At 47.5% G+C, this 27,032-nt stretch overlaps 3 non-coding genes across 3 annotated transcripts; all 3 read left to right on the plus strand.

Annotated features, from left to right (window-relative positions):
• Positions 1-1,541: 1,541 nt before the first annotated feature.
• On the plus strand, positions 1,542-1,627 carry TRNAY-GUA (transfer RNA tyrosine (anticodon GUA)). Its single transcript is given in 2 exon segments — positions 1,542-1,578; positions 1,592-1,627. It is a non-coding gene; the product is annotated as a tRNA-Tyr (tRNA).
• Positions 1,628-1,987: 360 nt separating this feature from the next.
• TRNAD-GUC (transfer RNA aspartic acid (anticodon GUC)) lies at positions 1,988-2,059 on the plus strand. The gene has a single exon. It is a non-coding gene; the product is annotated as a tRNA-Asp (tRNA).
• A 23,184-nt stretch (positions 2,060-25,243) lies between these two features.
• Positions 25,244-25,316, plus strand: TRNAV-CAC (transfer RNA valine (anticodon CAC)). The gene has a single exon. It is a non-coding gene; the product is annotated as a tRNA-Val (tRNA).
• The last annotated feature ends 1,716 nt before the right edge of the window (positions 25,317-27,032 follow it).

Raw genomic sequence — 27,032 nt, forward strand, 5'->3', positions numbered from 1 at the left:
AGGAGTTTTCGCAACAGATGCTTGTCTCGGAGAGGTGGGGTGGGCTGGGGCAGAGTCAGTCATGGGCGGCCTCCAAGTTGGCTCACTAGTAAAGTGCCCCTGCTGGTACCTGAGCATAACTTACAGGTCACATTCTTAAATCCAAACCGAGTGCGCTCAACACTTTTTCCTCACAAGGTATATAAAGTGGCTGATATGAATACTTGTTATTTACGGTGCTATGAAGGTGACATATGGAAATAGCAAACACTTTAGAAATCAGGTCACTTTACTTTCCTTTTGTTGCACAAGAGCACAGAACCGGATGAGCAGCTCCTCACGTGCACTGTGGCTGGCCAGGGATGGACACTTTACAGAACCAGTGCTGAGCCTCTTAAGCAGAGCTGGATCTGTTCAAGTCTGTGCAAACCCTGGGCCTGCTCACAGCCTGGCAAGCTGCAGACAATGTTGGGTGCAGCCTTAAATGTGAAATCGTTCCAAGTTGCCACTGTTTGTAGTGAGTTTAACAGACACTCTCCCTGGCTTCCTTCCTGCACGAGGCCAGGTAGGAAGCAGTATCACTCCCCCATCCTGTGTGTTAGAGAATGGTTTCCATTGCAGTGGGAGGCGGGGTCGTCCATGCCAGGTTTTCAAGGTGACCTCTGACGAGCTTAGTATGTAACTGTTGTTCATTTCTGGCATTCATATATATCTTGTGGATATCCTGCAAATCCGGCATGGATCCGACTCTACTGGACTTATGTTGGGCACCCTTGCACTAGAGCAATGTTTTTTATATAAAACTGGTAAGTGTTAATGTTGTCATTGTTCATGCCTTCACCAATCACAGGGGGGGCAACATGCCTGCATCCTCACCGCACACTCCCTATCATTCTTACACTGAGCGCCAAGCTTTCCAAAGTTTAAGAATCTACACAACTTTCAGCATTCCAGCTGAGTTCATTGGCCGACATACTTGTTGTGATGATTTTGCCATTTTATTTCCTGAGCTGTACTTTTCTCAAGAAAGTTAGTTCCTGTTATTTTTAATAAACCATTGAGAATGCTGAGAAATCACTTTGTGTGTCTGCGACAAGACACATTTATTTTATTGAATTCTAAGTAAAGGTAATCAAGATGGAAAGACAATGGCTGTATGACTGACTTCAACAGAAAGCCCTCCCCCATGCTTGCTGCTGAAATATTGAGATATTAGAAAAGCAGTGAAAATGTGCATTGCTAAAGCGGCATGTGTTTTCCAGAGTACGCAAATGAAGAGGAAAAGCACGCCTTGCCAATTAAAATGCCGAGTCACCCTTTGTAGTTATTGTGCGATGAGTTTCCAAAAAGTACTCAGGTGGTAGATGAAATGATGCTGATTGTAGGTTTGTGCTGTTGGAGAATGAGATAGGCATCTGAAAATAAACACCATCCACCCTCAAGGCACAGCTTGATATGTGACCTAGTTGTTTAAATCCCCAATAAACATACACACGGTCACGATGGGCCCCACTGCTTGCAGGTACATAACCTGAAGGCTGCAGTCACATGATGCTTCCGTCCCTTCGATAGCTCAGTTGGTAGAGCGGAGGACTGTAGTGGTGAAGCTGATATCCTTAGGTCGCTGGTTCAAATCCGGCTCGAAGGACTTTTTCTTCTTTGCTCTTCATATTTCATTTCACATTCTGAAATTAAAATACGCCATGTTTTGAAGCAACGACACTAGAGCTTGACAATTCTTTTTGTGTCCCACATTTTTCTCAGATGGCACCAAGAAGTGAATTTAGCCAGAGCAGAAATGGACGGAGGTGCAGCCGCTGATCCCAGGGATTGTCAGAGAGAGAAAAGGAGGAGTCTGTGCAGAGGAAGCTGTAAATCACTGATACAAAGAGACCGGCTCCTTCCTTGCACAGACGGGGTCACCAGTGGCATTTCTGGGGGTGCAGCGCCCCCTGCAGGGGACACGGAGAACAATCAGTAGGAGATCAGGTACCTGGGAGTCATCAGTTCCTCGTTAGTATGGTGGTCAGTATCCCCGCCTGTCACGCGGGAGACCGGGGTTCAATTCCCCGACGGGGAGATGAAAAAATTTTTCCTTTTAGGACGACCTATGTTTTTTAGCATTAAATTCAATTTTTAACAATGAAATTACAACGTTCTGGAACAACTAAGAGACAGATGTACAAAACAAACGAGGGACTTTAACCCCCAATTAATTTGTACTGACGCATGGAAAAGTTTAATGGGAAGAGAGTGGAAACAACAGGATATTTTAAGATTTAAAGAACAGGCAGAAGTCGCCTGCATCAGAGCTTGGCCTGCACGGACACAACGTCTTTTGTTTCACTTTAAACTTTATTTTACGCTGAAACTAAGGGAGACTGCGAAATTTCCTAGCTATCGTGAAGGAAAGTTTCAATTCTATTAAGGACACGGAGGCGAGGATTCTTCATATCTTTCTTCACTTTTTATTCAAACAGCAAGTTCAAAGTTAAACAAAAGAAACAAAAAACGGCAATGAGCTCCATGAGACTGCCACCATGGAAACCATCGTCCAATGAGGGTCCAGTGTTGCCGGCAGTATATATATCCACGAGCCTGTCAATCTTCCTCGACTTCGCTGCGAAAGGAATTGTAGATGTCTCAAGAGGCCGTTGTCTCTGATCCTATGGGTAGATATGAGAGGTTAAAGTATACTGACCAATGATGATAAATATCGAGCAACAAATAGCCCGTATGTCCATAAGATCTTAGCTATTGCAGAAAGAATACAAGTCAAGAACTAATGCAGAAAAATCTAACTATTAAACTCGTTAAAGAAAGCATACAATTAAGTATCTATGTAAAAAAAAAAAAAATATATATATATATACCACCTCAGTACGAGGAGACGTGAAGTTCGGGTGGGAAAAACACGTGTCCAGTGTTGGGTGGGATAATACTCGCCTCCGTGTCCTTAATACAATTGAAACTTTCCTTCACGATAGCTAGGAAATTTCGCATTCTATGTCAGGACCGGGGGCCAGGATTATGCAAGTTCAAAGCTTACTTACCACTAGAGAGGCTGCATCGTGTATCGGTTTAAAATAAAACTTTTTAAAAGTAGATTCTGAAGACCAATCTGCTACACTCATAATATCTTCCAGTCGACCCCCAACTTGGATGGCTTTTGAGGCCATGGCACACCGAGTGGAGTGTGCACCGAACACCTGTACGTTGACACCTGCTTCCGCTAAAATCCATCTAACCCACCTGGCGATGGAGGAGGATGAGACTGCCTTAAAAGGCTTCTTTAATGAGATTAGAAGTTGATTCTCCCCCGGAGGTCTAAGTTCCATTGTTACGTCCTCGTAGGTTTTGAGGCAACGTAATACACATAACTTAGGAACGCTAGGGAAAGCGGGGTAAGATACCGACCTTCAAGAGTCAAAACGGGGAGCACCCTGTCTTCCATTCCAGCATTTGTGACCCCAAGGCATCATGGTAAATGCAGTCATTAGCATGAATTTTAATAGAGTTTTGAAAGTTTTTCACCATAAGTTGGTGCGGCAAGTGCTGTTTTTTCGGACACGTGTTTCTGGCTATTTGGCCGTCATCAGCGAAGAGCAACGTGTAGCTGGCGGGGTTGCTTGAAATGCCGCCTTGAAGGTATTCACAGGTTTAAGTACCACTCAAGAAGGCGCACAGGTGCTTCACTCGAGCTCGGCAGCTCAGAGGCTCACGGGAGCCTTAATTACAACAGTCAAAACAGGGAGCACCCTTTATTCCATTCCAGCATTTGTGACCCCAAGGCATCATGGTAAATGCAGTCATTAGCACGAATTTTAATAGAGTTTTGAAAGTTTTTCACCATAAGTTGGTGCAGCAACCTTGTATTATTTTTAGTTCTCCTAGAGATCATAAAAGTTACTCCTTCTGGAGAAAAAACTCTAGCAGAGATATCTAAAGCCCGTATATCCGATACCCTTTTACATGAAATGAGGCATAAAAGAATGTCCAGTTTTGCTGACAACTCTTTCCTAGACAGGTATTGATTATCCTGCCACGAGGATAATAAATTAAGAACTAGATTGACATCCCAGAGCTCTGAATATCTAGGTTGCGGAGGCCTAGAAAGTCTAATACCTTTAAGGAGTTTACATATCCAAGGATGTTCCCTGATCGGTTGATTATCAAGAGGAGGATGACCTGCTGAGATGGCTGATCTAAAAGAGTTTATCGTACAGTAAGCCAAACCTGACTCCGCTAGTTCTGCAAGAAAATTAATGATGTCGGTAACGCGGGCCCCCATGGGATCGAAATGTTTGTCCATACACCAGCGAGACCACCTATTCCATGCGGACCTATACCGCTTACCTGTCCCAGGTGCCCAGGCTTGTGCAATGAACTTCGTAGCTTCTTGTGAAAGTCGGCAATCTTGCCAGCGATACCTGAAATCTTCCACGCCACCAGAGATAAGTGGCCTTGGAGAACCAGGGGATGGAATACACCTGCTGGATCTCGTAGAATTGAGGGGAAGAACGGAATGCGGATTGGAGCTTCGCATGAGAGCTCCAGAAGAGTTGGAAACCACGCCTGGGATCTCCAAAGCGGGGTTATCAGAACCACTGTCGCTCTCTGGCGGCGAACCTGAGCCGAAACCCTCGGGATAAGGAGAAACGGGGGGAATGCGTATCCCAGATGCGGTTCCCAGTTTTGGAGAAATGCATCCACTGCTGAGGCTTCCGGATCCGGGCGCCAGCTGAAATACAGAGGCAAGTGGGCATTCCATCTGGATGCGAACAGGTCCACTGAGCAAGGACCCCATCGATTCATTATTGACTGAAAAATCAAGTGGTCTAGTTGCCAATCGCTGGAGTCCGTTAGGAAACGGGAACTCCAATCCACTACAACGTTCTGATCCCCCGGGAGATACTCCGCCGTGACAGATATCTGATGTTGAAGGCAAAAGTGCCAAAAATCTTTCGCTAGATCCGCTAGAGCCTTCGAACGTGTCCCCCCCAGGCGGTTTATGTATTGAACAGCTGAGACATTGTCCATGCGTAGGAGAACAACACACGAAATTCTGTCCCGTGTTAGGGACTTGATCGCAAAAAAGCCTGCAAGAAGTTCCAGGCAATTGATGTGCATATCAAGCTCCCGAGGGGTCTAGCGTCCCCTGAATGAGAGGTTCCCGCAACGCGCACCCCAACTATGGCGACTGGCATCCGACTCTATCACTAGGTCTGGGGAGGCTCCGAAGATGGCTCTGCCATTCCATGCCTCCATGTGGTCCAGCCACCAATGTAACTCCGTCTTCGCCTCCAGAGAGAGGGAGATTAACTCGGAGTATGTGACCCCGCGTCGAAGGTGATAGGCCTTGAGACGTTGAAGGGCCCTGTAGTGGAGGGGCCCCGGAAAGATGGCCTGAATCGATGATGAAAGCAGACCCACTATCCTGGCCAACTGGCGCAACGAAATCCTGTTGCGTCTTAGGACCTTCTTTAATTCCTTCTTGATCTTGGAGATCTTCGGACTGGGTAGACTGAGGGATGCTGACCGGGAGTCTATAAGGAACCCCAGAAAAATCATGGTTTGGGAAGGGAGGCGATCTGACTTCTGTTGGTTGATCACAAAACCTAGATTCTGCAGAAGCACAATAGTTGTGTTCATATTGGAGATAAGCTGAGATCTGGATTGATCCATAAGAAGGATGTCGTCCAGATAAATGATAAGATGAATTCCCTGCGACCGGAGAACCTCCACTACAGGTTTGAGGAGTTTGGTAAAGCACCATGGTGCCGATGACAGACCGAATGGGGGAGAGGTGAACTCGAACACCTGATCCCTCCACTGAAATTGTAGGAACCTGCGGTGAGGCGGAAAGATCGGGACTGTGAGATAAGCATCCTTGAGGTCCAGGCAGACCATCCAGTCCTCTTTCAGTAGGAGATCCCGGAGTAAGTGAATGCCCTCCATTTTGAAATGCCTGTATGTTACCCATTCGTTGAAGGACCGGAGATTGATGACCGGGAGAAACCCTTTGTCCTTTTTCTCCACAAGGAAGATGTTGCTTAAGAAGCCTCTGGGATGCAAGGACGTGACACATATGGCTTCTTTTTGGAGGAGATCCTGAACCTCTGTATGTCTGAGATTGGATTCTGCCATTGAAAAAACTAAAGGAATGGGTAGAGAGTCCTGGGTTGGGGTTCCCCAAAATTCTATTTGAAAACCGGAGACTGTTTGTAGCACCCAAGCATCGGAGGTGATACGTTTCCAAGCGGCCTTGAATAAACGTAACCTCCCTCCAAATTTTTGAGGGGAAAAAGGGGTAAGCCTTACTCGAGGGTCCTCCTGGGGCATTACTTGCTCCCCGGGCGAGTCTATTCGCTCTGCCTTTTCCTCTGCCTCTGTTGGGGGTAGAAGGTTCCCTGGCGACCATCACGCCAACCGTTGTTTCTGTATGAAGCGGGGCCTTGTTGGAAATGGCGGCTGGAAGAGCGACCCCTACCTCGTCCGGCCCCTCCAAAAACCTTATTTGGAAAGATCTTTTTAATAGACGTCTGTGCTTTGTCAAGTGCTGAAAAGGTGGCCACAAATGTTCCCAATTCCTTCACAAAAGGATCACCAAATAAGTTGCCTTGGGCAATAGCCCCTGCCTCCGAGTTGGAAAGTTCCCCCAACTTAGGGTAAATTTTTATAAGCAATGATCTGCGCCTTTCAGCAGAGATGGCACAGTTTGCGTTGCCCAGGAGACATACAGCTCTCTGGGCCCACCCCGCTACAACGTCAGTTGGAAGGGGTGAGTTTGACTGTTTGGCACGTTCTGCCAGTTGAATTATTTGAGTAAGGGGCCCTAACACATCCAGGAGTTTGTCCTGGCACGTCCTTCAGGATCTATCTATACCCTTCTTAGGGTCCTTCATGTACTTGGAAAAAAAGGTACACAACTTCGGATCGATATCCGGCGTGGCTGCTACCTTGTCCATTAATGTTGGACGTGGGCATTCCGCTTTCAATCGGGAGCGCACCTCTTTATCAAGAGGTTGTCTAATTTTTGCTGCCACGTACTCCACGTACGCCACCTTGTGGTCTGGTATCCATTCCGAAGAACGAGGATGATAATTTCCTTCTGGTTCAAACATGTCTGATTCAGAATCCTCTGAACCAAAAGTTTCCTGCAAAGAAGCTCCAGGACGCCACAGAGGAGGAGTCCCCATATGAGTCACCAGTGATGCCTCTCTGAGACCCAGTATCAAGGTCCAATTTGTGGTGAAGCTTTTCACCCATTACGCCGGGTAAATAACCCTCCCGGGAGGGTATGCGCTTTTGCGCGCGCGCACTCTTACTGAAGGCGCCAGATAAAAGCAAAACGTCTTCAAGGTGCCCCACGTCGCGCTTGCGCGATTTCCTGGGGACCGAAGAGGATATACCTTCCATCCCCGTCGCGCCAAACATGCCCGTCCCTTTGGAAACTTGTTCCATGAGCTGCGCTACGCTATCTCTAAGAGGAGCGAGGGCTTGAGAAATGGCCTGATAAAACAACATATCCATTCCTGGGGGAAGGGAACGGTGAGATGGGCCCTCACCTAGGGACATATTGGCGATAGATTCATTGTCCTGACTGGACTGCATCTTGTGACTCATAGGATTTGACAGAAAAAACACCCAGAAAATGTACAAAGGGTAAGAACCCCCTATCCAATTCTGCCAGCAGCCAAAGGCTTTAAAAGTATTGAAAATGAAGAGTCTTCCCAAATGAGGTTAACAACTACCGTAAAAAACGGAGTCCGCTGGATGGGGAAAGCCTAGGCTTAATTTTGTCCTCAAAACTGAGAAAAAACGCGTGTTGAGCGCCGAGGCGTCTGGAGCGCTGAACACGCGAATATAAATATTTCAGGAATGCGAAACGCGCGCCCTCTAGAGGGCACAACGCCTCTCCTGAGGGAAAAAGCGCTCGGGCAGAAGCCTGTTGCGCTGAGGAAACGCGTCAAAATAAACACTGTTAACAGGGAAAGTCAACAAGTCAGAATGTGCGCAAGCAGTAACGCGTTAATAATAAAGCGCGTAATTCAAATAACGCTCAGAGGCAGAAAGGCACTTATCTTGTCCTGAGCAGTGAAGAAAGAGGAAGATTGACAGGCTTGTGGATATATATACTGCTGGCAACACTGGACCCTCATTGGACGATGGTTTCCATGGTAGCAGTCTCGTGGAGCTCATTGCCGTTTTTTGTTTCTTTTGTTTAACTTTGAACTTGCTGTTTGAATAAAAAGTGAAGAAAGATATGCATAATCCTCGCCTCCGGTCCTGACATAGAATTTGAATCATACGCGGGATGTTTCAGGTCAGACTCCCTTCTAATAACCCAGCCTGCATGGGGTTCACATAAACACATTTTATTCACAATAGAAGAACAGTTTGTGCGCACAGTAATGAAATATGTGATCCGAATCAACACAATAAGGAAATGCTTGATCTGGGTCAATCGGGCTGTTACCTCTTGGGACCACTTCTTATTTTCAAATAAAACTCTTGAGCTTCCTCGTTTTTAAACAAAATACGAGGATGAATTCGAAAACGAGGCAAACAACGTGAATAACATCAAATGCGCTTTAAAAAAAATTAAATGAGATTCACAAAAGGTGAAGGAGGGATACTTGTAGTCAGCGCTTTAACTGAGAAAAAAGAAGTGCAGGTACTCACTCAACTGAGTAGTCAGGGCGATGGGCCGGGTTTAGAGTGGGGTTAGGGGCGGGGCTTGTGTGGGGCTCACAGAATGGGGGTATTGAATGGGATCAGATTTTCAAGGGGTGCCACAGTGGTGACCGGGGATCTTTGAAAGTTGTGGGTCATAATGAGTGGGTTTCTTCAGTCACATAGTCAGTGACTCAGAGAGGAGCAGCACAAGCAGGGGAGTGAGTGGTAGTGAGTGGACAGGAGCAGCTACTCCACAATGGTGAAGGGACATTCCCCCACTGGCTCAGAGCCAGCAGTTGAAAAATAAAACAATATTTGATTATCGTTTTATTTTTCAGCTGCTGGCTGAGCCAGCATGTGAAGGGAGGAACGGGGCTGGGCCATGGGTGGAAGGAGGAGGAGTGGAGTGAGTACGCATGTCAGTTTGGCCGTCCGTCTTGGGCTAGCCAAACTGACATGCACACTTAGGTTTCTGCAACCCAGCTGTGTTGCACAGCCAGGTTGGAGAAACAGCACAGGCTCCAGTGCCCTGACTGAGCAGCAGACTAAGTAGCTCAGACCAATCCTGACACTGCTCTCATGCTAAATATAGCATGAGAGCAGCACCAGGATTGCACGAGGAGCCTGTGCTGGTGTACCAGAGTCTGCTGGGACATCAACACAATCAGGTAAGCAGTGAGGCGGCCTGTGGCGGACAGGTAGGTTTTTTTTTATTTTATTTTTTATTTTATTGTTTCCGCCTCTCCACCCTCTTCCCCCTTTGAGATTTGTGGCGGCCACCACTGTGACTGGACACTGCTCACCTTACCCTAAAGAGGCTGAATCAGGCACATCTTGTAGGTCAGTGGGCTATCGTCAGAGGGGGATACACAGGGTAGTGAATGGCTTTCCTTAGGTCAAACAGAGAATCAGTGGCAGACTGAATTGAAACATGCAGGGTGGTGCATGAGCTCTAGTCTCACACCTTGCTGGCTGGGTCTCCGAGCGATGAGTCAAGAGTCAGAAAGGGCCATGGATTATGGGGTTTCACTAAGGAGTTGGAGTGAGTCTGAGTCAGGACCAGAGGCTCTGATTATGCTTATCTTTCTTCACTCATTATTTTTTAGCAGCCAATCAAACAAACTTGTTTCCAAACACTACATAGCCCATGAACACCCCATAATCACATGTCCAACAATAGAGTCGTAGCCCTATATATCCAACCTACTGCAATTCCACTCCCTCTTTCTGTGCTGCTTTGCAGGCAGTTAAATACACTCCTACGATTTTTGCATATGAGGTATAGCAGCACCCCCCTCCCCCCAGCACCTTGAGACCCTCACGGGTGAGTAATGCACTTTACAAATTCACTGATTGATTGATTTCTGTAAGAGAATTGTATGACACTTTGATTTCTGACATGTGCAGGTGCTTCAGGTGCTTTCTTGGTTCGATGACAGGCTACGCAAACGATTGTGTTTTTACCAAGACTTTATACTCGCTGATTCTGCTGACACCGCTTCCCAAGCGCTCGATTACACCACGTGTCGGAAAGGGGCTCGTTACAGTGTTTTACTCTGCAGCGCTGATCCTCCCAGCGGGGCGGCGTGCCGCCCACACTTCAGTCCTTGTGGAGTGGGAGAAAGGGAGCAGGGATGACGCTACTTTCGGCCACAGTGTCCCCTTTCTATTGTTTTAGAAGGGGAATCAGCGTGCATGCGGACCCTGCCATTTTGCTGTTTTCACAAGTGCGGGCAATTTGAAGGCGAGGAGAGACGCCTTATCAATCTCTTCCCTCAACCCATCAAAAACAAGCTTCTAGTGACACTTGGGCAAAGGCTCCGGCCAGAATGATGAACTGATCCTCCCTTTACTTTTAAACAATGATTACTCCATCCTGCCAGTATTTTGAACTGTTTAAGGGTATAATGAGCACTTACTTCCCCTGACTGCCTCACCTGGAGTCACTATTATTATTGTCTACTGCTTGGGCACAATAATATGTTAACCCTCTGATACTGCATAGCAGACATGATGCATGAGGAAGACAGAGAGGGCTATGTCTATGATGATCCCATAGGATCTTTGAAGCAAAATCTGGTGCATGCACTGGACATAGAAGTGAGGCATATGGTTAATGAAGCGCTAGTGAGGGCCACTGGGCGTCTGAAACGTCACTTATGTGGCTTTGCACAGCAACAAGGCTGGATACCCTCATGTTAGAAATGGGGTCTTTGGTTGATAGTCAGGTTACCCCTGTTCAAGCAAGGACCCTCACTCTAGTCACTCTAGTCAGGGTAAAAGAGAATCACCCTCAGCTAACCCCTGCTTACCCCCTTGGTAGCTTGGCAGAGCAGTAGGCTTGACTTCAGAGTGCTAGGTGTAAAGTATTTGTACCAACACACACAGTAACTCAATGAAAACACTACAAAATGATACAACACCAGTTTAGAAAAATAGGAAATATTTATCTAAACAAAACAAGACCAAAACAACAAAAATCCACCACACACAAGTCAAGTTATCAATAAAAATGCAAAAAGAGTAATTAAGTAGTTTTAAACACAAACTAGCGCTGCTAGCGTGAAATTGTACCTGGTGCGCGTCAAAAACAACCCCGCACGGGCGGGTGTGCGTCAAAAATAACCCTGCACGGGCGGGTGTGAGTCGGAAATCCAGCCGCACGATGATCCGAAAACCCCGCAGCGCAGGTTGTGATCTCCCAGCCTCCGTCAGCGATGCTACGCGTCGTTTCTCCTGCTCCGTGAGTCGATTCTTCCGTCGCGTTTCCTGCGAGCATCGTTTCTCAGCTGCGGAGCCGGTGGCGCGTCGTTTTTTCAGCCGCAAATCAGAGTCGCGTCAATCTTTTCCCCGCACGGCGCTCTCTGCGTGGATTTCCTTGTCTTTAGGCTGCCAGCTTCTCCTTTCAGTGTCCCAGGAACTGGATGGGCACCACAGGGCAGAGTAGGAGTCTCTCCAGAGATTCCAGGTGCTGGCAGATAGAAGTCTTTGCTGTCCCTGAGACTTCAAACAACAGGAGGTAAGCTCCTAGATCAAGCCCTTGGAGATTTCTTATCAAGATGGAAGGCACACAAAGTCCAGTCTTTGCCCTCTTACTCTGGCAGAAGCAGCAACTGCAGGATAGCTCCACAAAGCACAGTCACAGGCAGGGCAGCACTTCTTCCTCAGCTATTCAGCTCTTCTCCAGGCAGAGGTTGCTCTTGGTTCCAGAAGTGTTTCTAAAGTCTGTGGTTTTGGGTGCCCTTCTTATACCCAATTTCTCCTTTGAAGTAGGCCTACTTCAAAGTAAAGTCTCTTTTGAATGTGAAATCCTGCCTTGCCCAGGCCAGGCCCCAGACACTCACCAGAGGGTCGGAGACTGCATTGTGTGAGGACAGGCACAGCCCTTTCAGGTGTAAGTGACCACTCCTCCCCTCCCTCCTAGCACAGATGGCTCATCAGGAAATGCAGACTACACCCCAGATCCTTTTGTGTCACTGTCTAGTGTGTGGTGCAACCAGCCCAACTGTCAAACTCCACAAACAGGCAGAGTCACAGAAATGGTATAAGCAAGAAAATGCTCACTTTCTAAAACTGGCATTTTCAAACACACAATCTCAAAATCAACTTTACTAAAAGATGTATTTTTAAATTGGGAGCTCAGAGACCCCAAACTCCACATGTCCATCCGCTCCCAAAGGGAATCTACACTTTAATCAGATTTAAAGGTAGCCCCCATGTTAACCTATGAGAGGGACAGGCCTTGCGGCAGTGAAAAACAAATTTAGAAATATTTCACTGTCAGGACATATATACCACATTACTATATGTCCTACCTTAACCATACAATGCACCCTGCCCTTGGGGCTACCTAGGGCCTACCTTAGGGGTGCCTGACATGTAAGAAAAGGGAAGGTTTAGGCCTGGCAAGTGTGTACACTTGCCAAGTCGAATTTACAGTTAAAACTGCACACACAGACACTGCAGTGGCAGGTCTGAGACATGATTACAGAGCTACTTATGTGGGTGGCACAACCAGTGCTGCAGGCCCACTAGTAGCATTAGATTTACAGGCCCTGGCACTTATAGTGCCCTTTACTAGGGACTTACTAGTAAATCAAATATGCCAATCATAGATAAACCAATTACATACAATTTTACACAGAGAGCATATGCACTGTAGCACTGGTTAGCAGTGGTAAAGTGTTCAGAGTTCAAAAGCCAACAGCAACATGTCAGAAAAAATAGGAGGCAGGAGGCAAAAAGATTGGGGATGACCCTCCATAAGCAAAAAAGTCCAACACCTCAGCTCTAGGGATACTTGAGGGTGGCAAGGGAATCGCACTGGACAAGCCCAGCCCTAACATTATTAAGGGCTCCGACACAGAGGCTTTTGATAAATAGGCCACGTCCCTGACCAAGGAGCACGCTTACAGCATCCCATCAGAACCCTGTCCGACTAACAGGTCAGAGGACGCAGATTCTTCCTCCACCTGACCAAGGGGACAGCCCTGGGCGAGCAAACGAAAGAGCAAAACACACCATGGCGCAAACCATAAACAGTAAGAATAGAGTCATAAACACCGATAATAGAAGAACCTGCGAGAAGGCAACAGAATGTTGTTCAAGCCAGTTTCTAGGATATAAAAAGGGAAGTGGCGGCGACTTCTCTGAAGCTCACCGAAGGAGCCATACAGAACTGCCGTCGCCCTGTAGGCTGCTGCCCCGGTTACGCCATAGATACCAAAAGGGAGCGGGAGAGAGAGGTTGATCAGGCTTCCTGGTGTTGTGGAAAGTAAAGTCCAAAGTGGGGTGAAGGGCCTGACTGTACTGCCTTCTCTTGACTCATGCATTTTGATTAATTTCATTGTGATTGCACTGTGCACTCAAATGCTATTCTGTGATCATAGTACCCTTAGGTTTAGCAATACAATCCAAGTGTGAAAGGCTAATGTCTCCCGTGTTAATCTAGATGACAGAATTGCCTTTGTCAATCAATCAATCAATCAATCAATCAATCAGTCTTTTTTAGAGCGTGCTACTCACCCGTGGGGTCTCAAGGCGCTGTGGGGTATGTCCTCAGGGATCAGTCGAAGATCCAGGTCTTGAGGTCCTTCTTGAATAGAGGTAGCAATGGCGACTGTCTGAGGTGGAGAGGTAAGGTGTTCCAACATTTTGCTGCAAAGTAGGTGAATGATCTCCCTCCAGCCGAGGACTTCTTTACGCCGGGTGCGGTGGGGAACAACTGCTGGGAGGAGCGGAGAGGTCTGGCAGGGTAGTAAAAGGTGATGCAGTGGTTGAGGTAGCTGGGTCCAAGGTTGTGGAGGGCCCTGTAGGTGTGTACGAGGAGCTTGAAGTTGAGCCTCCTCTCGACGGGGAGCCAGTGGAGATCTCTCAGGTGTCCTGTGATGTGTTCTCGGCGGGGGATGTTCAAGACGAGTCTGGCAGGGGAGTTTTGGATTTGTTGAAGTTTGCTCAGTTTCTTCTTCGTCGTTCCGGCATAGAGGGCGTTGCCATAGTCAAGGCTGCTTGTGATCAGGGCGTGTGTCACGGTTTTGTGGCAGTCACTTGGGATCCACCTGAAGATCTTCCGTAGGAGTCAGAGGGTGTGAAAACAGGTGGAGGCGACAGAGTTGACCTGTCTTGTCATGGTGAGCACTGAGTTGAGGATGACGCCGAGATTTTGTGCATGGTCTGCAGGGGAGGGGGAGCTGCCATGTGTTGTGGGCCACTAGGAGTCGTCCAAGGCTGAGTAGGAGGGTGCCAGGATAAGTATCTCCATCTTGTAGGAGTTTAGCTTAAGGTAGCTCTCCTTCATCCAGGTCATGATTGTTTCCTTCCCGTCTTGGAAGTTCTTCTTGACCGTTGTGGGGTTTTCAGTCAGAGAGATGGTCAGCTGGGTCTCATCAGCATAGGAGACAATGTCAGTCCATAGTTCCTGATGAATGGGGCCATGTAGATGTTGAACAGCATGAGACTCAACAAGGATCCTTGGGGTACGCCACAGCTGGTCTCTGTAGGTTCTGACAGGTGTGGCGGGATTCTGACTCTCTGCGTTCTGCCTGCCAGGAAGGAGTGTATCCACCAAAAGGCCTTGCCACGTATTCCTGCTGTGTGGTGTCTGGCGCATAGGGCGCGGTGGGACACTGTATCGGAGGTGGCCGAGAGGTCTTCAGCGATGTGGGCTGCTATTTTGCCGTGGTTCGAGGAGAGAGCTGATGTAATCTTTTGTGGTGAGCAGGGCGGTCTTGTGCTGTGATTAGTTCCGAATCCTGATTGGGAGATGTCCAAGATGCTGTTGTCTTGAATGTGTTGTCAGAGCTAAGCGTTGATTGTTTTTTCAGTACCATTGGCTGGGAAAGGCAGCAGCGAGATGGGGTGCTAGTTCTTAAAATCCGTTGGGGCGGCTGTGTGTTTCTTCAAGAGCGGGCGGATCTCGGCGTGCTTCCACTCCTTGGGGAAGGTTACCGACTCTAGGGAGCAGTTGATGGTCTTGCTTGAGGAGCTCGGTGCGATTGAGGCACTGGCCTTCTTGAGGATGTAGTGGAGGCAAGAGTCAGTGGGGTCTCCGGAGTGGATGCTGCTCATGATGGAGCGAGTGTCATCCATCGTGAGGGGGGTCCAGGCATGTAGGAACCCTTATGAAGGGTGGAGAGAGGAACTGGTCAGCCTGGCAAAAGTGCTTGAGGGCGGGGCCGTGCAGGGAGCAGCACCAGGGAGTGGGAAGTGCAGGAGAGGGAAAAAAGCAAAAAGTGCAAAAAAACAGAGAACAGATGTTGGAAAATGGGTCATTGGTAAGGGCAGGTATGTACCTACACTTAGCAATAGGCCATTAAACTCCACTTAGGTCCAGTTAGGTCTCAGTAAATTAAACCCAGCTCAACCCTTGGTAGTTTGGCAACGGGCAACAAGGCTTAACTTAGGAGACACAGTGTAAAGCATTCAAATATCACAAAACAGTAGTTAAATAAAACACAGGAAACAGTTTAAAAATCCAAATCCACTTTATACAAAATAGATTATAAGTTTGTCTTTAAAATGACACAAAAACGAATAAAATCGGATAAGGGGAACCTGAGATATGAATTTTTAAAGAATTATTGTTTTCTAGCGCCTAGAAACAGAAAGCGCCAATCTGGTCATCTGGTCACACCTCGACCGGGGCAAAGTCAATGTTTAAGGCCGATCGCGATGGAGCCGGGCTCGGCTACAGCCCGCGGGAGGCCTCAGTCAAAAGTTTACCTTCGTACTTAGTCGTTTTTCTGAAGATTTTCTTTAGCAGGACGAACCTGCCAGTCCAATCCGACCTCTTGGAACTCTTCTCCGGATACGCGTTGCAGGAGCCCTCAGTGGAGACGTTTACCTTCAGATTTAGTAATTTTTTTCGAGGTGAAAATCCTTTGACCGGGGTAAACCTGGATCTTGATCCGACGTCCTTGGAGCCTTCCTCGGATACGCTGGCTGGGAGGTCACGGTCAACTTTCTACGATCGAAATTAGTCTCTTTCTTGGAGATTTTCTTCACCGGGACGAACCTGCAAATCAGGCCGGGTTGCGGTTGAGGCAAGCCGGCTAGAGTTGCCGCGACGGGTCGGTCCCTCTATGGAGCTTTTTTTCAAAAGTTCTCCAAACTTCTCCAAACTTCTGGATCTTCTTCCAGATGTTTCTTTAAGGTTCTTTTGGGGTCCACAGTTCACCCCAAGGTTCCAGAAGCTCTGCGATGATCCTTGGGGGTGTGGACTACAACTCCCAGAATGCACCTGGCGCAAACTCCTTTTTGGCCACTGGACAGTGGTCAGCTGGTTGATTTCTTCAGGTGTTGGTACAGGGGACTCTGGTTAGCAATTTTTCACCTGTAGCAAACAGGGAGTCCCTCCTTGAACCAGTTGAAGCCAGGCAAAGTCCTTCTTGTGGTGAAGCCCAAGTGTGCATCTGGTGCAGTCCTTCAGAGAGCAGGGTCCAGGTGCAGGCCAGGGGTCCAGCAGGGCCGTCCTTCTTCTCCTTTGGTTCTTCCTTGTTGGAATCTGATGGGGATCTGAGGTGTGGGTGCAGGTCTGCCAGTTTTATCCCTGCTCCTGGGTGAAAAACAGGGGGGGTCCTGATTCTCCAATCAGGTGCAGGGTCCTTCCCCCTGTGATGACCACTTCCTGGCAAGTGTGGCAAAAATAAATCCCAGGAGGCAACATTCCTCAAAAATCCATCATGGCTGAAAGTGATTTTTGGAGGTTGCATCTGTCTGAGCCCACCCACTGGTGTGGCTAAAAATCCTAAACACACCCTTCTCCTGCCCTCTCCTAATCTAATCAAGGGGGCTCCTAGTTGTCTGGGGTTGCAGGATGTGTGGGGTGTTGCTGGGTTGCTCCAAATGTCCTTCTCTGCTTTTGAAGACCAGTTTGGCAGCCCTCCCCCTTCCTACCTCACCATCTGTTGAGGGGAGATCCCCTCCCAGAGGCACATCTCTTTGTGTGAAGCCAGTCCACTTCACACCTCATCAAGGCAGCCTGGCCAGGCTGCTAGAGGCTGGCCAATCAGAGCACAGCAGCAAAAACAATGCAGGGCTGAAGTTGGCAACTTTTCAGGTAAAGTTTAAAACTCTTTACATGAACAAGTTATATTAAATCCCACAACTGGAAGTTGTGGGATTTATTATAACAATTAATTTGATACCAAACTCTTTGTATCTGTCACTTAAGGGGACTTTTAAAATTAAAATAAAGTCTCCCCATTCTAGCCTATGAAGGCTATTCACTACAATGAGGGAAAAACGAGTTTGGCTGTTTTTACCTCACCAGGGCTTATAAAACTATTTCTATAAGGTCCCTGCTTATAGTTATATGGCACCCAGCCATAGGGGCACATAGGGCACACCTTAGGGGTGACTTATATGTAAAAATAAGGTAGTTTAAGACTTTGGAACTACTTTTAATTCTACAGTCAAATTTGCATATAACTTAAATTTAAAAGCAGCCAGCAAGGCAGGCCTGCCATTAAAATGACACTGGGCACCTCAGCAGTGCACCTATTGGTGCAGTGCCTATGCTGGGGTCCCTACACCTACATACCCTACCATATACTGGGGACTTATAGGTAGGTTGACTTAGCCAATTATAATTAGCCTAATTTGCATATCCACTTTACACAGAGCACTGGCCCTGGGACTGGTAAGCAGTACCCAGGGCACAGCCAAGAGTCAGTAACCACCAGTACCTGTCCAAAAAGTGTGGGGTTGACCAGGGCAAAAAGGAGGACTTTCCTACAGCAGAAAAAATAGTAAAACAGCAAAACAGCAAAACAGCAAAACAGCAAAAAAGAGGAAAAAGAGAAAATACAGACAAAACAGACAGACACAGATGGCCACTAGACCACCAGTGATAAGGCGCAGGGGAGTGCCTGCGGGTGGAGGTGGGCCTCGAACATAGAGCTGGACGGCTCTGTCAGGCACAACAGCGGCAACAACAGCAGTGGCAATGCAGGAGGGAGCGACGGACGCTGGCCAGAAAGGTCAGTGAAGTCGCCCCTCACTGCGCAGCCGCCACCCTTAATTAGGGAAGGGAGGGGGAAGGGATTGGTCAGCTGGGAGGCGGGAGGTGGGAGGGTGGAAAAGGGCTTCGAGGGTGGGGGGCAGGGCCGGGGGCAGCAGCGGCAGGGAGCAGAAAGCCCAGGAAAGGGAAGAGCGCAAAAAGTGCAAAAAAGAGACAGAGCAGAAAAAGGAGTAAAACAGCGAAAAAGAGGAAAGAGAGAAAAGACAGACAAACAAGACAGACAAATGGCCACTAGGGATGAGGCTCAGCTGGATGCCTGCGGGTGGAGGCGGGCCTCCAGCACAGAGCCAAGAGGCTCTGTCAGGCACAACAGCGGCAGCAGCCACGCAGTAGGGAGTGACGGACTTTGGTCAGTATTGTGCCTTTAATTTACTGCATCATGAGTGAATTGAGCCAGCTCATGAACTACCTATAATCATTTCTGCTAATGTATATATATATATATGTATATATATATATATATGTATTGTTCGATCTGGCAGCTTTTTTGGCGTGTCTCCCCTGTCTTTTTGCCTTCTGATCACCTGTTTTTATGGTTTACTGGACTCTGTTTTTGCTGGTTTATTGTCTCTGTGCACTTAACCACTGCTGACCAGTGCTAAACTGCAAGCGCTCCCTAGGTAAATTGTACTGTAGCACCACAGCATCCCCACCAGATCTCCTGACTTCATCAGCCCGGAGTTCGATCCATAAGGCGGGTGACTTCAATGGCCTGACGACTCCTGCACCGACTCCGGAACCGACACCGCAACGTCAGCGATGCCGCTCACCTCGAGGATCACAATGCCCTGCAGTTCCAAAGGTACTGTTTGCAGGTCTTTCCCGACACCATAGCTTGCCCGCGATGCCGTGGCTGGCCTGAACTGTTAGTTTTGCTGATCACGACGCCGTGATAGCCTCAGGTGGAGCTATTGACTTCAAAGAGTAAATCTTGCAGAAATCATATATTTATTATCGTATGGTGGATTTTTATCGTATTTGGTCTTGTTTTATATAGGTAAATATTGCCTATTTTTGTAAAACTGGTGTGGGGTTCTTTTGTAGTGTTTTCACTGTATTACTGTGTGTTCTGTGCAAATACTTTACACATTGCTTCTGAGATAAGCCTGACTGCTCGTGCCAAGCTACCAAGAGGGGGAGCAGGGCTTATCTGAGCAGGCATCTCCCCTATCCTCACTAGAGTGAGGGTTCCTACTTGGACAGGGTGCAAACCGACTGGAAACTAGAGACCCCATTTCTATGTGTGTGTGGGTATATATATATATATATATATATATATATATATATATATATATAATGTTATTCTCCTGTTTGACTATTATTGGCAATATTTGTGGTTATGCTAGTGTTTTATTAAAGTAAAATTGTGTCAGCTAGGGGTGTGTGTTGCTCCTTACTGAGTGACTTTATAGATTTGTAACCAATTGATAGCACTTGGGTTGGTTGCCAGCAGCCAGTCCAATACACTTCCTGTTATGAGGTACTGGAACATACCATACTCCAGAGGCCTTACTGCATCTGCCCAGCTGACCTGCCTGCTGCCTGGACCTGTAACTGGCCCTGCAATTGGAAGTGCTTGAACCCTGCTGGCCTCTGCAAGAGTGAGTCAGTGATCCCCAAGAGATACCTCCCAGGTCCAGGACTCCTGTCTGGCATCACAGTGCACTTGTAGGAAAGTACCATCTTGCCTGGCATGTTACCCCCATTGTTACATGTATGTCAGTTTGTGATTGCCTGTCTCACTGGGATCCTGCTAGCCAGGACCCCAGTGCTCATAGTTTGTGGCCTGAATGTGTATACCTGTGTAGTGACTAACTGTGTCACTGAGGCTCTGCTAACCAAAACCTCAGTGCTTTTGTTCTCTCTGCCTTTAAATTTGTCACTATAGGCTAGTGACCACTTTTACCAATTTCAATTGGCACACTGGAACACCCTTATAATTCCCTAGTATATGGTACCTTGGTACCCAGGGTATTGGGGTTCCAGGAGATCCCTATGAGCTGCAGCATTTCTTTTGCCACCCATAGGGAGCTCAGACAAACCTTTACACAGGACTGCCACTGCAGCCTGAGTGAAGTAACACACATGTTATTTCACAGCCATTTTCACTGCACTTAAGTAACTTATAAGTCACCTATATGTCTAACCTTCACTTGCTGAAGGTTAGGTGCAAAGTTACTAAGTGTGAGGGCACCCGTGCACTAGCAAAAGTGCCCCCACATAGTTCAGGGCCATTCCCCGGACTTTGTGAGTGCGGGGACACTATTACACGCGTGCACTACATATAGGTCAATACCTATGTGTAGCTTCACAATGGTAACTCCGAACATGGCCATGTAACATGTCTAAGATCATGGAATTGTCCCCCCATGCCAAATCTGGTATTGGGAACACAATTCCATGCATCCCCAGGGCTCCACTATGGACCCCGGGTACTGCCAAACCAGCTCTCTGGGGTTATCTCTGCAGCTACCTCTGCTGCCACTCCACAGACAGGGTTCTGCCCTCCTGGAGTCTGGGCAGCCCAGTCCCAGGAAGACAGAACAAAGAATTTCCTCTTAGAGAGGGTGTTACACCCTCTCCCTTTGGAATTAGGTGTTAAAGGCTGGGGAGGGTTTGCCTCTCCCAGCCACTGGAAATGCTTTGAAGGGCACAGATGGTGCCCTCCTTGCATAAGCCAGTTTACACCAGTTTAGGGAACCCCTAGACCCTGCTCTGGCGTGAAACTGGACAAAGGAAAGGGGAGTGACCACTCCCCTGTCCATCACCACCCCAGGGGTGGTACCCAGAGCTCCTCCAGTGTGTCTCAGACCTCTGCCATCTTGTTTCCAGAGGTGTGAGGGCACTCTGGAGGCCTCTGGGTGGCCAGTGCCCGCAGGTCACGTCAAAAACACCTCCTGATAGCTGCTTTACTTACTAGGTGGCCAATCCTCCTCTGAGGGGTATTTAAGGTCTCTCCAGTGGGATGTTCCTTAGATAATGACTTGCAAGAATTCACCAGAGTATCTCTGCACCTCTCTCTTTGACTTTTGCCAAGGATCGACCGCTGACTGCTCCAGGACGCCTGCAAAACTGCAACAAAGTAGCAAGAAGACTACCAGCGACATTGTAGCACCTAATCCTGTTGGCTTTCTCGATTGTTTCCTGGTGGTGGATGCTTTGGGGGCTGCCTGCTTTCATCCTGCACTGGAAGCCATGAAGAAATCTCCCGTGGTTCGACTGAATCTTCCCCCTGCTTCAGCAGGCACCAAATCTCAGCGTCACCGGTACTCTGGGACCCCTCTCATCCTGATGAGCATGGCCCCTGGAACACAGGTGGTGGACCCAAGTGACCCAGCCTGTCCAGTGGTCCAACTGTCCAAATTTGGAGGAGGTAAGTCCTTTCCTCCCCTCTCCAGACAGTAATCCTGTGCACTGCGTGAACTGCAGCTACAAGGGCTTCTGTGCACATTTCCTAGAAATCCTGCATGCACAGCTGAGCCTAGGTCCCCAGCACTCTGTCCTGTGATGCTCAGCTCCCTGAGTTGATCTCCGGTGTCGTGGGACCTCCTTTTGCAGTGTTGAGATGACCGCTGTGTTCAGACTTCTTGAACCCATGTTCAAGGACTTTTGCGGGTTCTACCTTCTTGTGCGTGGACTCTGTACGTTGCTGAGGGCCCCCTCTGTTTCCTCTCCCAAGTGGCGACATCCTGGTCTTTCCTGGGCCCAGGCAGCACCCTTTTTCTCTAACCTCGACTCTTGCAGCTAGCACGGCTTTTTTACGGTATTTTGCCAAGGGAACAACTCTGCATCCTCCACCATCCAGAGGCAGCCATTTTTCACCTTCATCTGGGGTTTAGTGGGTTCCTACCCCCCCAGACAGTTTCGCGACTCTTGGACTTGGTCCCCTTCCTTTGCAGGTCCTCAGGTCCAGGAATCCGTCTTCAGTGCTTTGCAGTCTATTGTGGTCTTTGCAAAATCCTTTGTCACGACTTTAGTTTGTTTCTGGAGAAATAGTAGTACTTTACTCCTACTTTCCAGGGTCTTGGGTGCGGTATCTTGGACACCCTTAGTGTTTTCTTACACTCCCAGCGACCCTCTACACACTACACTAGCCTAGGGGTCCATTCATGGTTCGCATTCCACTTTCTTAGTATATGGTTTGTGTTGCCCCTAGGCCTATTGCATCCTACTGTATTCTACAGTGTTTGAGCTACTTTCTGACTGTGTTACTTAACTGATTTAGTTTTCTGTGTATATTTTGTGTATTTTACTTCCTCCTGATGGAGTATATCCTCTCAGATATTATTGGCACATTGTCACTAAAATAAAGTACCTTTATTTTTAGTAACTCTGAGTACTGTCTTTCTTATGATATAGTACCTATATGATATAAGTGGTATAGTAGGAGCATTGCATGTCTCCTAGTTCAGCCTAAGCTGCTCTGCTATAGCTACCTCTACCAGCCTAAGCTGCTAGAACACTACTGCTCTACGAATAAGGGATAACTGGACCTGGCACAAGGTGTAAGGACCATTGGTACCCACTACAAGCCAGGCCAGCCTCCTACAGCACTCCTCTTTTGGCTCTTTGCTAACAAGTCCATGCGTGCCAAGATCCAGAAACGACCCTCCATGACACCCAACAGGAGTTTTGTGCTACAGCAACTACTGTCCTAAATGCCCAGGCTTCTCCTCGTGCTGCAGCGACAACCATCCACGACGCTCTCCCTGCTCCTCGTGACCTACTCCACCAGGAATAGAACTATTTGCTCTGGACTTTAGAAAGTAACTTTTTCATTGGAACTAACCTGGTCCCTGTATCGAGCCCACGCTCCATCGCTGTTGGCCTGTACTTCTCTCTTTTACCTAGTCTCACATGACCAGATAACCATGAGTGGCGCTGTGTGATTTCAGGCACTATATTTACCTCAAATCTATGAAATTACATATATCCAGTTCTAATGATTACATTTTTGTTCTTTGGCTGTCTAGTAATTCATGTAAATCTAGTCTGTTTTTTTCTAAATAGGTGTGGGATTTTCCTTGTGTTGTGTTTTTCTTTATGCATAAATACTTTACACATTGCTTTTAATCTAAACCTGACTGCTCTTGTGCCAAGCTACTTGCGGGTTAAGCACGGGTTAATTTTGTGAATGTTTGTGGTTCACCCTGACAAAGACTGTGGTTGTTGCTTGAGTTGGTTTTCTCCCCCATAGCCAACATTCCTATTTCTCACTCCACTTCTCTGAACTGTCCATCTGTGAGCTTCATCCTCCTGGCAAGATGCACCTGCTTCCCTCCGCCTCTCTGTTGTTTATCCCAAGCTGTCTCTGTAGCACTTTACTTTTCTCACACCTGTCACTTGCATCTCTTCCTGTCTCTCGCAGCTATCTCTTTCTCATCGGTCTCTTCCTTTATCGCAGGTCTCACACCGTCATCTCCTCTCACCAGGGTTCCCTCTCGCTGACTCTCGTCTGGCTCTTTGTCACCTGTCTGTGGGGCAGATTTAAGAGCCGCATGCGCCACATTAGCGCCCCTTACCATCATTTTGTTTACGCTAAGACAGAGCTAAGGTAGGCCTTTTCCCCACGCCATATTTACAAACTGGCGCAATGCCTGCATTGCACCACTTTGTAACCCCTTGTGCCACATTATACCTGCGCCAGGCATAATGTGTGCAAGTGGGGTGTTCCCTGGTTAGGGAGCCAAAAAAATGGTGTCATGAAATCTAAAAGATCTATTTCTTCCATTTATAACGGCATTTTTAACACCTGCACAGAGCAGGCATTAAAAGGAGGCACACCACTGTTTACAATGGGACTCAATGTGCTTTGCAGGATTAGCGTCAACATTTTTTACACTAATCCTGCAAAGCGCCAAACTAACGTCAACATTTTTGGCTCTAGTTCTCTAACTACTGCCGTGGTGCGCTGTATGTTAAATAAGGTGCACACATGGTGGCGTTAGGGGGCGCTAAGGGGCGCAAGAAAAGTGGCGCTGCATTGAATGCATTGGATACAGCGCCACGTTTCCTAAATCAGGCGCTATGTGTCTGTCACCTGTCGCTCTCACCTGTCTCATTCCCTTTCACACCTGTCTATATCCCTCTCACACCGGGCACCTGTCTCTGACTCTCTTTAATCCCCCCGTCTCCCTCACACACACTCACACAGCTGTCTTGTCTCACAAGATATCACGCGTCTCTCTGTAGCGCCTCCTTACTGCTCAACATTTAGTTATTTTCCTCTCATGGTCTTTCCCTTCACCCCCTCTCTATCCCACCCCCTCTTTCTTGTATGTCATCTCTCCTCACGTTTTTAGGGTCACAGAGACGCTTTTCACTGTCGTCTGCTCCACTTTCAACACTAAATATTTGTTTTTTCAAGTATGTTGCTTTCTTTTCAGCCCAGGGGTCGCAAGCACAGTGCTGGGGGCACAGGAGGGAAGCTAGGGGTCGCAGCTGCAACCCCTGGAGACCCCCCAATGACAGCCCATCCTCTCTGCACACAACAGATCCGGACAGAGCAGCCTGGAGGTGTTAGGGAGCCATGAAGTGTGTGTGACAAGTTTAACTCCACAGAGAACAAAGCCCGTCAACAGCCGGAAATGATATTGTCCAGTTGCTGTCTATGGGCTTTCTGGTGTCAAAAACAGTAAGAGCCAAAGGTCTGCCTGAAGCAAGGAGAAGAGGGAGGCCAAGAGGGGTTTTAAAGAGACACGTGAACAGCCACTAATGCTGAGACAGGCCCCCTGGAGGGGTGGAAACACCTCTGTGAAGTTTACACTCCTGTTTGTTTTGTGGCTGTTTGTAAAATGGGTAATGAAAGACTGAAGAGCGGCGCATCGGAGAGACCAGCAAGTTAAAAACAGTTTAACACAAAAAGGCTCATTTATTGTAAGAAAATTAAGCAGGGATGCTCCATCCAAGGCTGCTATAGGCAGAAAGAGAATCATCATAGAGTCCGTTTAATCTGTAAATATAGACAGAGAAGGGCTAATTAGAACAAATCGAAATAACAAAATAGGGGTACATCTCAGCAATACCATTATCATGGAGCAACTCCCAAGCAGCCATGTCATGGTAGTTTCCGTAGTGTAGTGGTTATCACGTTCGCCTCACACGCGAAAGGTCCCCGGTTCGAAACCGGGCGGAAACACTTCTAAAACTTTATCTCGACTTTTTCTCCATTATTAATATATGTGACGAATGATACTTCTGCGCTACAATTTTAATGGATATCACTCATATATTCAAATAAAAAAGATAAGCCATGCCAAGATGATGTAAACTTTGCAAAATATATTAGCTCGCTTTTAATTATTACTGGACTGAAATTTAAAAAATAATAAAAAGACGAAGATATGAATGACAGAAAGTCGCAATAAGATCATTTACAAATGTATATGTATATATCATTTCCATGTCTAGTAAGGTATGTTACATAAATAAAATTGCAACAGGTTCTACCGTGATTTGAACTCGGATCGCTGGATTCAAAGTCCAGAGTGCTAACCATTACACCATAGAATGTCGGTAGTTTAGTTAGTAGTGAAATCACAGTATCCTGCAGTGTGCACTTCTCCTTGTAAAAGTCCTGATGTTTTTCAGATTTCAGGTTTCCGTCTGGCAGTGTGTGCGGCCGATACCCCCTGAGTTGTCCAGGATCACAGGTGCTGCACATGTCACAAAGGACACCACCTGCCCCTCTCTCTGCACAGTGCGCTGGGAGCCGACACTAAAAACTTCTGTCTTGTGGGTGGGAAGAGAGACTCCCTCGGTCTCCAGGACTGATCAACAACTGAATATGGGAACACGGTTGTGAATAGAACTTGTCCAAGTCTGCAGGGCGGAGCAAAAACTGTTAGTTGTAAATTATAACACAATCTGAGCTGTGGGCCGCCTCAGAAGAGGGGGGGGGGGGGTTGTTCTGGGCTCCCCCTCACGCTTGTCTTGTTTTCATTCAGTTCCTTACTGAGAATTTGTGTGATTGGGGCAAATCATTTCACCTACTCAAAGGGCAGCTGCACAATGTACACGGGGTGCTCGGGGAGTGTGTAAAATATTTCGGCATCAACCACCTTTACACACAGCCGTGTACTTTGACAACAAATCCTGCAGTATGTAAATCAATGTACACGATGATTGTTGCATAATACAGTGAGGGTTACAATGTGTAGGAGTCACTTGTCCTTCACAGCTCACTGTGCTATATTACAAGAATTTTATGACAAGACCAGAGGCTCCTATTATGCTTTCTTTTCCTGCTTTATTTTAATAGCAGCCAAGAGGAAAACACCAATCCCAGAGGTTTGAGCAACAAGCAACCAATGGGAGATAAGACTGTTAACATTAACCAATCAGTATACTGTATCACGTAACATATACCAATCCTGACTGCAGGCAGCCCTCTCTTTTCTTGCTGCTCGCAGTCAAGATAAGTATTTCTTTCGTTGCTCCATACATTTATTCTAATTTCAATGTATGTTACTATTCTATGTTTACATTTTAACAACGTTTTGTGTTTAACTGAAATGCGTGTGCCTTTGCTGCCCCAACCGCTCTTTTAACTTTCTTTCTCTCGCGCGTGAAGGGAAATTCCTCCCTCGTCTTTCGAGTTGCGTCGCCGTGAACGTTCTATTCTGAACGCCGGCTGATGCGACCTTCAATCGCCCAGTCTCCGCATTCCGGAGCGCATTCCTGAGCGCATTCCGGTCTATTGCTCGTATTCTAAAAGCCTTCTTCAGCTTTTACTGCGTTTTAAACAGCTTCTTCTCTCCAGAAAACCGGCGGTCAGCTTTTAAGACAGCTAGCGAGCCGCACTTCGACTTGTAGACGTTTCTCTTCTCATTTGTCTGGTGAGTCACACGCCTAT

This window comes from Pleurodeles waltl, chromosome 4_2, assembly GCF_031143425.1.
Source record: "Pleurodeles waltl isolate 20211129_DDA chromosome 4_2, aPleWal1.hap1.20221129, whole genome shotgun sequence".
NCBI classification, from domain to species: Eukaryota; Metazoa; Chordata; class Amphibia; order Caudata; family Salamandridae; genus Pleurodeles; species Pleurodeles waltl.